Consider the following 10,000-nt stretch of genomic DNA (forward strand, 5'->3'; position numbering starts at 1 on the left):
CAGTTAGAGTTTTTGATGGGTGATGCCCTTTACTCTGTGGAACAGGGGTTCTTAACCTTTTTCCAATTCCCACTTTCAGTGAGCCAACTTCTCCATTTCCCACCAAAGCATCGTCATTGACAAATTCAAGTTTAACCCATGCAGTGTTTAACTTTAATACGTAAATATCGCTTTGCTTTTTTGTGCCATTTACGGCCTTTAATTTTTTTGCATATATTAGATTTTTACAAACAGTGAGTTTGCGGGAGCCGCTGTTGACATTTCAAACCCAACAGTGTTGTCACTTTTACCAAACATGACTTACAATACCTCATATATTGGTTGTTTTGTTATTAAAACAGTCTGTAAATGGTTGTGATTTGTAAAGTAAGTCAACATTAAATTCTGAAGCACTATCGATTATTTGTGGGTGGAAACAAATTCACGAAATGTGACAACAAGACAGTGGTTCTTCTGTCCGACCGGTCATTCCCCACTTGGCAACTCCGCTATTCCCCACCAGTGGGGAATTCCCCAGGTTAAGAACCACTGCTCTAGAAGATTTCTAGTTTAATTTTGATACCTCACATATTCTGATGAACTTAGTTTGATTTTTCAAGTGATTGATAAATAAGTTTTTTCTTGAGGGATCACTGTTACCTTTTAGAGTACTCAGTCGTATCAATTAATGTTATGAGAGTTCAGGTATCTGGCTGAAGTGAGGTATATTTTTGAATCTTGAGATTAGTTGTGTAATAACCAGGTACTTGATACGTTATGACAATATATATATATATATATATAGATATATATATATATATATATATATATATATATATATATATATATATATATATATATATATATATCTTTATAAAAACTTAAACACTGCGTTACGATGGTTAAGATAGGTCTATTCGAGCTGTAGCAGCGCGTAGTGGTGGCGGCGCCACTTGCAGCTGTAACGTACTGACGCCTAGTAGTTGCTCGGGAACCGCGGAAATTAAGTGTTTGGTGCGCGCTGCGATTTTATTAGTTCATTATGTTTATTTGGTACTGTAGCAGCTTATAATTGCTGAACTGGACACATGAATTCTTCGAGAGAAAATCGAATAACATTTCAAAGGTAAGCAAAGCTAAATGAATTTTATTTACCGATAACTCTTCTCTTGTTAATGTTTTGTTAATGGTGGAAACGCCTTCTCTCGTTGACATGTCATATTTTCAGCAATTATTGTGGAACACAGGTGCTGCAACGATTTCAATTTTGAAATCAGAACATCATTACTCTTACGTATGCTTCATAATATGAAAAACGATCTTGCTTTTTATGAAAAATGTTTAGTAGGCCTATAGGCCTAAGATTGCTGGTTGCGTCAGGTCGCGTCTTCTAAACATGTTATTGTGATGTATAAGGACACCGTCTGTATTTTGTCACTCATTAAGAGTTTTTTGTAGTAGCTAGGCCTGTAGGTTAGACACAAAGGCAACATCAGACATGATGAACAAAAAGGCATTTCAAGTGGTTTCTAAGCGAAACTCCGAACGTCACATTGGTGAGAGTTTTTCTGGACGGTGTAAATAAACCGCAGGTAACAACTTCTCTTGTTCGACTCAAAGTAAACTTATTCGCACTTCTGTCTGTGTAACAAATCCTGGTTTAATTTGTTTTCATCAAGCGAAATGTCTCGCAGATTGGTAATGGCATGAAAATGAAGTCTGGTAGCCGATGCTACACCTACGCCCTCAAACATCCATACTCATTTGGTATGATGCTATTTCATTTAAACCTTACTCTCAGTACAACATAATTCCGGTTATATGAAAATAATTTCTCTAAGGTAAATATTATCGAATCATAATGCCAAGGAAAAAAGTTTTAAGAATATTAACGAAGATAAGAATGATGGACGAGCCAACGCTAGACCTATGCCTGTTGATTGGTCGTATATTTTTCCTAGTTTACCCTTCTTTTGTGAACCATCATTTTCTGGATAAGTCCAAATTACTCTAACAAGTCTTTCCAAATATCCTTTCCAAGACTTAGAATAGAAATAAACTTACTTTGCTGCCCTTCTCTGACGTCAGTTTATTTTACATGGTGATCAGCATGGCGGGAAAATTTCATATTTTGCTAAACATGTTTTCAAAACATTTGCCAAACAATGCCCTTGAAAAGACGAAACGCCAAACTAGCCAAGCACGCTAAACAAAACGCAGTTTGATAAACGAATGTAATACCACCCTCACCGTGATGATGTTTCTCGCTTGCCACCAAAAATACTTAAGGGTAGGGACACTATTGTTTGTGTTATCTTGTTTTGTTTTAAACCTATAACAGTGATCGACGACGGCACTAGTTAAGTGAGTGTGTGTGTGTGTCATTGCAACACACGAGAAAGTAAGCAAAAACTTGCTGGACTTTGCACAAATACCTTTAAAACTACATAGTGAAACTCTACGGGAATACTCACCAAAAAGCAGGGTAATGTTTGGTAGGTTTCCCATTACACTTTTGAGCCTCTTCAAGTCTCCTTAGAGTAGAATCGATGCTCTGGTGTTGCTTCGCCTCCTGCACCTTGGGGAGGCCATTGGCATGATGCTCCATAGGTTCTCGTTGGGGGATAGGTCCGGGGAATTAAGTATTCAACCACACGGCCATCAAACCAAACAATGACTTATTGTAACTGGTCCTATGTGGTGTTCTCTGGAATGAAGGTCCAGTACTTCATCACGAAGCAAATCATAAATCACCTTTTAAACGGTCTGATTCTTGGGGAGAAAAAACTAAACCCTCTAAAGCCCAACAATCCCAGCACCATAACGAAATGAAGGGAAGTAAGTCTTCGCCTGTTGCGGTTACTGCATAGAGCGCCAATAGCATGGGGTGGCGATCTCCCTGCCGAGCGTGTGACCGGGGGCAGCCATACTGAAAGGTCTCGGTCCAGCTCATACAGTAGTACTATACTGTAGAGACGAAGCACTACGGCAACTTTGCTTTTCTTTTTCTACTTGTTTAACTCCTACAGTATAAGAATATGTTTTTTTATAAGTAAATTAACCATCACCGTAAAAATATATTTCAAAATATTTCTATTATGAGGTTTAATGTAGTTGAAGTAAAGACTTTTGCGTTCTAATCCGTATAATCTCAAATATTTATAATTATTATTTTTACTATTCTTTGTATTTTTTACTATTATTTTTAATATTACTATTATTATTATTATAATCAGAATGAAGATGCATCTAGATTGACACATTATTTCTCCCTAAAAATCAACCAAATTAGCTGAAAATCACCTAGCCTATATGATGTAGATTGGTGTAAAAATTGATTTTTGAGACTATTATGCACGTTTGAAGTGAATTTCAATGAGTAATATTATTCTGAAATCCTTAAAATCTTCGTACAAGTTTATTAGCTGGATGGTATTGACTAAAGTTTCTGCAGATGTGTAATTAATAAAATACTTTCAGAATAAAGTAACTTTACTATTACTCTAAAAACAAGAAAATTAGGCTTTATTATTATTGGCCTAAAAAGTCCCTTGTAGATCTCATGTTCTTCATGGACTTGGCAGGCCAGCTCATGAAAATTTTTCAAAAATTCAAGAACCGTGTAAAACATTTTAAAATTTAGTTAGAAGACTGAATATTTGACTGGTAGCTTTGCAAAACGAGATGAATGTATGTTTAAAATCTTAAAAAGATTGGTTAGGTTTTTCTATTATTACTTTTAAGTTTGAGCACTCTGTAACTATTATTACTCATAAACGCCCTTTGAAACAATGGGAAACGTGTGAATCTAGATGCAACGAATGTGCAGTTGGATACATTAAGCTCAAATAACATAGGGAACTTCATAAAATGTTTTGGTTTGACTTTCATTAAGCAAAAACTATAGATTTAGATAATTTAACTGAAATTCTTGAATGTAGTCACTGGTGTTCCTCATAGTAATGCTTTTGGCCGAGTATTATTTAGCCTATACTGTATAAGCAACATATGAGGTTTAGCACTGAAGGCAAGATCGTTGCTTACACTGATGATGCTAATCTATACCAATCCCATCTCATGCTGTTGAATTATTTAACAGAGTTGTAGTTAAAATTTGTCAAAACTCAAAGTATGCTTATTATTAGATCAAGAAAATAGGATCTACCCCCACCTCACATCTTTTTATTAACATTGCTTCTTTTACTAATTGCAACTCACTTAGAATTTGTGTTTTTCTTGACTGAAATTCATTTTTGTGAAAAATATAAACTCTCATCTGTTGCTTAAAAAACGTTTTTTTAAGATACTGGTCTATCCTGGGGAAATGTTTTCATTCTTTTATTCTTTATTTTTATGAATATCGCTCCCCTGTTTGCATCTTAACTTACTGGGCAAAAACTTGAGCTATATTTAATTTCTTATCACAGAACTAACGTTATGTAGCACTGTTGTTTAATGAGGTCATTTTGTTGTTCTCCTCCTATAAAATTTTCCCAGACTAGACTGTGCGCCATTAAGTAGAATAGTAGATATTCAGTCAACTCCAATAGCCTTGCATTTTCTTCTATAAGATTTAGTACCACGCAGTTATCTGTAAGTTTTGTTCCAGTTTTGACTAAATTATAGTATGGCCCTCCTAATTACATGTAGTAGCTGAATCGTTGGAACTACAGAATTTCAAACTTGTTGCAATCAATTTTTTTTTTTTGAGCAAGCTTACATGGGTTTCATTTAATTGATTTTTTTTTTATTTGGTTTTTAATGTTGGCCTTACTTTGTTATGTAGTTTATTCTTATGTCTTATATTCATTACTTCTCATTTTCCTTTATCTGCTGGGTTGCTTTCCATGTTGGGGGCTTTGGCTCGTAGCATTTTGCCTTTCCAGATTCTATAAAAATGCGCAATGCTGTATAGGCCAATTAGGCTAGATATAATAGTACAGTGCCAGTGCTGCAAGACAACATTTATAAAAATCTGAACACAATCAACTAGGCCTACATGTGAAAATAAGACCTTTTAAGTCTTACAGAATTGAGAACAATTTTTATGAAAATCTCATATTCAAAATCAACACAGGAATCTAATTCAATTGTGTTATCAGATTTATATCTTAAACATTTTTTCACGTTAACAATGACAAAGCCAGGTTAATATCAGTAGTTTGCATCCATTTGCAATCTGATGTGAGGTGCAAAATACTAACTTCAGTCTTCAGAGATTGAAAAGGGACTTTGAAAGTGATGTATTACACTCTCCTTGGAGAACTGTTATCCAACTATGTTCAGACTTTTAGGTTGTAAGATTCATGAGATAAATGCTCAAAATTTTAGGGTCTAAGATTCATGAGGTAAAAAATGTGGTTAGTAAAGATAGCTCAGACTTTTAGGTTGTAAAATTCATGTGATAAAAAAAGTAGCTAGTAAAGATTGTTTCTCAAAAATATTAAGAACAAGGAGTCTATACAGCAACTGAAGTTATATGCAGACAATGAACTAACCAAAATTCTAACTTAGACCAATATTTTTATTACAGAATTAGTTAGTAGGCTCAGCTAATGATTGCCATGTTAAGTGAATAGGCAAGTTAGTCATAACATATGGCTAAAACAGTCTTAACATAAGCCCTGACACAGTGGAAACAAAAGAGAAGCTAGGCCTAACTCTGATGTATGCCTTCCCAATTTTAAAAATATTTTTTTGCAATGCTATTTTAACATCTACATTTTACTGTTATACAGTAGTGCGTTAGGCTAAGTTACAGGGTATCAACAACATACTGTAATGGGTTTCTAGAGTTCTGTAATCAAAAACATTTTAATGTGTTTAGCGAGTCTTGGGTTACAATGGCATTTGCTATATACAACTAAAGATTTAATTAAAAACTAAGAAAGTGTATGGGATCGAGTTTTGACGAAATGCTAACTGGGTTGCTGAGTTAATGTGTCAAGGTAGTTTACAGCTGTGAATTTCAAATTCCATGGATAGGTACAGTTTGCATTTAGAAATACATACATATGCTCGCTTATTGAGAAACATATCAAAGTTTGAAGTCACATGCAGGAACTTGGGAGTGACTGCAGGTCGGAGGAGTACAGTATATGTATGTATTTGAATAAAAAATTACCAGAACCACTTAATATATCATATCCTAAACTTCCCTTAACCTAACCTAACCTAGGGCATCGTGCCCTGACTTCCAGTTATGCCCAGATTATGGTATGGTCCTCCTAATTATTAGCTGAATTGTTGGGACTACAGAATTTCAAACTAGGCATAAATGTGTGGGTTTTTAACAAGCTCACTTGGGTCTCATTTCACCGATTACAATACAGTAATTAGTTTTCCAATTGGTTTTCTTTGTATTATAGTTTCTAGTTTATTCTTTACTTCTTATTTTCCTTTCTCTGCTGGCTTCCTTTCCCAGTTGGAGGCTTTGGCATGTAGAATTTTGCCTTTCCAGATATCATAAAAACTTACAATATAGCCTAGGCCTATTGGATATCAGAGTACAGTGCCATTGTTTCAATAAGACACATTTGTAAAAAAAAAAATAAACACAAGTAATAAGTCCTGGATGTGAAAAATGAGACCTTTTAAAAATAACTGTCTTTATGAAAATCTTATATTCAAAATCAGTACAGGAGTCTAATTCAACTGTTATCAGATTTATACCTTAAGTATTTTTGAAACAAGTAGAATTTTTCTATTTTAATGTTGACAATGATAAAACTAGGTTACTTATATAGTAGTTTGCATCCATTATCAATCTGGTAAGCGAGATGCAAACTACTAACTTTAGTCTTCACAGATTGAAACAGAACTTTGGAAGTGATGTATTACCCTTTCCTTCAAGAATTATTTCTCAAAAGTACAAACTTTCAGGCTGTAAGAGTCATGAAATAAAAAAAAAAATGTGATTAGTAAAAGTTGTTCATTATATTTCAGGGAGTTCACAGGTTAAGAAATGAAAAGAAAAAAAAAAACAATTTAACACAAGGAACTGAAGTTATATGCAAACAATTTACTAAACAAAAATTTAACTTATACTTGATACTTTTCTTACAAAATTAGGTAGTAGGCTCAGCTAATGATTGCCATGTTAAGTGAATGGGCAAGCTAGTCATAACTTAGGCAGCTAAAATGGAGTCCTAGCCTAAACTGAGACAGTGGGAGTTCAGTAGGAAATTAAGAATTAGCAAATGATAAAAGAGAAGCTAAGCCCAACTTATGGTGTTTGCCCTCCTAATTTGGGAAAATAGTTTTGTGGACTGCCCTTCGACATCCAAATTTTACTGATTTTATTACACATTTTATTGTGTTTACTGAATCTTGGGTTTTACTGGCTTTAGCCATATAAGCTACAGACAGAGATTCAATTAAAAATCAACGTGTACAGGGTCGAGCTTTGAAGAAATGCATGTTGGGTTGCTAGATTTAATCTGTTAAGGAAGGTTACTGAATTTCAAACTGCATAGGCATGTACAGCTCGTAAAAAGAAATATAGACGTGCATACTCTGGAACCTCATAGCATAGTCTAGGCTACTCTAGATTCACTGGGTATAGGCTAGTACTGTTAAAGATGGAGTGCAGTTAAGGTTACGTTAAGTTTTTTGGCAAAAACTTAACCTTAACAACACATCAATATATTAAAGTTTAAGTTCCTGGCAGAAACTAGGGAGTGACTGCAGACTGGGGGAGCATAAATATTTGTTTGGGTAAAATTTGCCAAAACACTTAACCTAACCTTAGCTAAACTTCAATATATTAGAGTTTTACGTCCCTGGCAGAAACTGGGGAGTGACTGCAGACTGGGAGGATATAAATACCATATGTGTTTGAGTAACGTTTGCCAAAAAAACTTAACCTAACCTTATCTACACTATATCTTTCACAGTACCTTGTGAATCTAGAGTATCCTAGGCTATGCCGTGAGGTTTCAGAGCCTAGACGATCTTAGTTAGTAGACACCCCAACCTAACCTAATGTGGGGCATCTGCCCCAGCTTGGGAAGTGTGATGTTTTTCCATCCCTTGTTTAATTAAGATTTTCAATATTGTTGGTCAATTCCGAGATAACCCCGGTCTGCAGAAAACTCTGAACAAGTTTGAAGTTATTCCTCAAAACTAAGCAAATAACCATAATTTCTTTGCTATTACAAACTTCAAAAACCCACGATATTTTCAGTACCCTGTAACTTAGCCTAGGTCACTGAAAATCATAAATGTGGATGTTGAAGGGCAGTGCTCAAAATATTTTCCCAAAGTTAGGATGGAAAACATCGAAGTTAGGCCTAGATTCTCTTTTGTCATTCGTTAATTCTTAACTGCCTACCGAACTTACATTGTGTTTGGGTTGAGGCTAGGGCTCTATCTTAGCTACATTTTAATGTGACTAATTTGCCTGTACTCTTAATACGGCAATCATTTGTCGAGTCTACTGCATTATTTTGTAAAAAAAAAAAAAAAAAAAAAATAAGTATAGTCCAAGTTCAATCATATTTTATAGGAAATTATTTGCATATAACTTACGTTGTACAGTATTCTCCTTGTGCAAAAAGATCTGCTTCACAATTTGTGTATTTAGATGCAACCAGCTTCACAATTGTGTGTATCTAGATGCAGTGTCAATTTAGGTCAGTCAATCTAGATGCAGATGGGTGTTTATCAAGAGTCATTTGTCTAAGTAGATGCATAGTTATTCCAAGAGCGTGAATGCGGAGTCATAGTTGTTTGTAAACGCTGTGTAAATAAATCCAAATTCTGATGATGATGATGATGATTATTATATATTATTATTATTTCATTTTTTTACTTTTATTATTATTATTATCATTATTATTACTTGGCCCAATTTCACAGGGAAAATTTACCTTCAAAAAAAAAAAAAAAGTTGACCCAAGCACTCCAACCATTGTCGTGAAGGCCTAAGCATCTACTCCTAGATCTAAGCAATGTCTGGCATAAATGGTTCCTGTAAATTACAGGATTAACTAAACAGTAATGTACAATCATTAAACACTCACTGTACACTTACACTCACATTACCATACTCACTAAACACTACCCCTTACTATGCACTCAATAGCACTAAACACTCACTGAATACTCAACACTCACTAGGCACTCACTATACACTAAACACTACTAAACATTCACTAAATACTCACTGTACCCTAAACACTCACTAAACATTCACTAAGCACTATATACTAAACATTCACCAAGTACTCACTATACACTAAACACTCACTAAACATTCACTAAGTACTCACTATACACTAAACACTCACTAAACATTCAATAACCACTCACTATACACTAAGCACTCAGTAAACCCTAAACACTCATTAAACACTACTCACTAAACCTAAATACTCAATAGGCCCCTAAAACTCATTAAACACTAAACAGTACTGAATATTCACTAATCACTCATTAAACACCCACTAAACACTTACACACTAAACATTCACTAACCCTAAACACCACTAAACATTGCATACTAAACATTCACTAAACTCTAAACACTCACTAAATATTCGCTAAACATTCACTAAACCTAAACACTCACTAAACTCATAAACATTCACTAAACTCATAAACATTCACTAAACAATTAGCCAGCTCACTATACATTCACTAAACCCTAAACATTTACTCATAAAACATTCAAGATAAAAAAAATTCACAGTCGCACAAAGCCTCTGTTTAATTTCCGAGGTTACCAGACCTTTCAAGATGGCTGCAAGGCTCTGCAGCGCCGAACTGGAGGAGACCACCAAACTACATAGTGCTGGTATACAGACAGCATCTCCAGATGTTAAATTTTACCCTCTATGGGTCAGCCCACATCCCAGAGCAAGAGCACTTTTCTCTGTTTGATAACTGACTTATCTGGTTTTACTTCCTTGTCACCAAAATCACTGTGGTGCCTACAAGAGCAAGGACTATCGCTCGATAGAACGCTCTACAGTGTGGTGGGAGGAAAAGGGGGTGACTTGTTGCCTTCCGAGGGACTTGC

Source organism: Macrobrachium rosenbergii, chromosome 48 (genome assembly GCF_040412425.1).
Source record: "Macrobrachium rosenbergii isolate ZJJX-2024 chromosome 48, ASM4041242v1, whole genome shotgun sequence".
NCBI lineage: Eukaryota > Metazoa > Arthropoda > Malacostraca > Decapoda > Palaemonidae > Macrobrachium > Macrobrachium rosenbergii.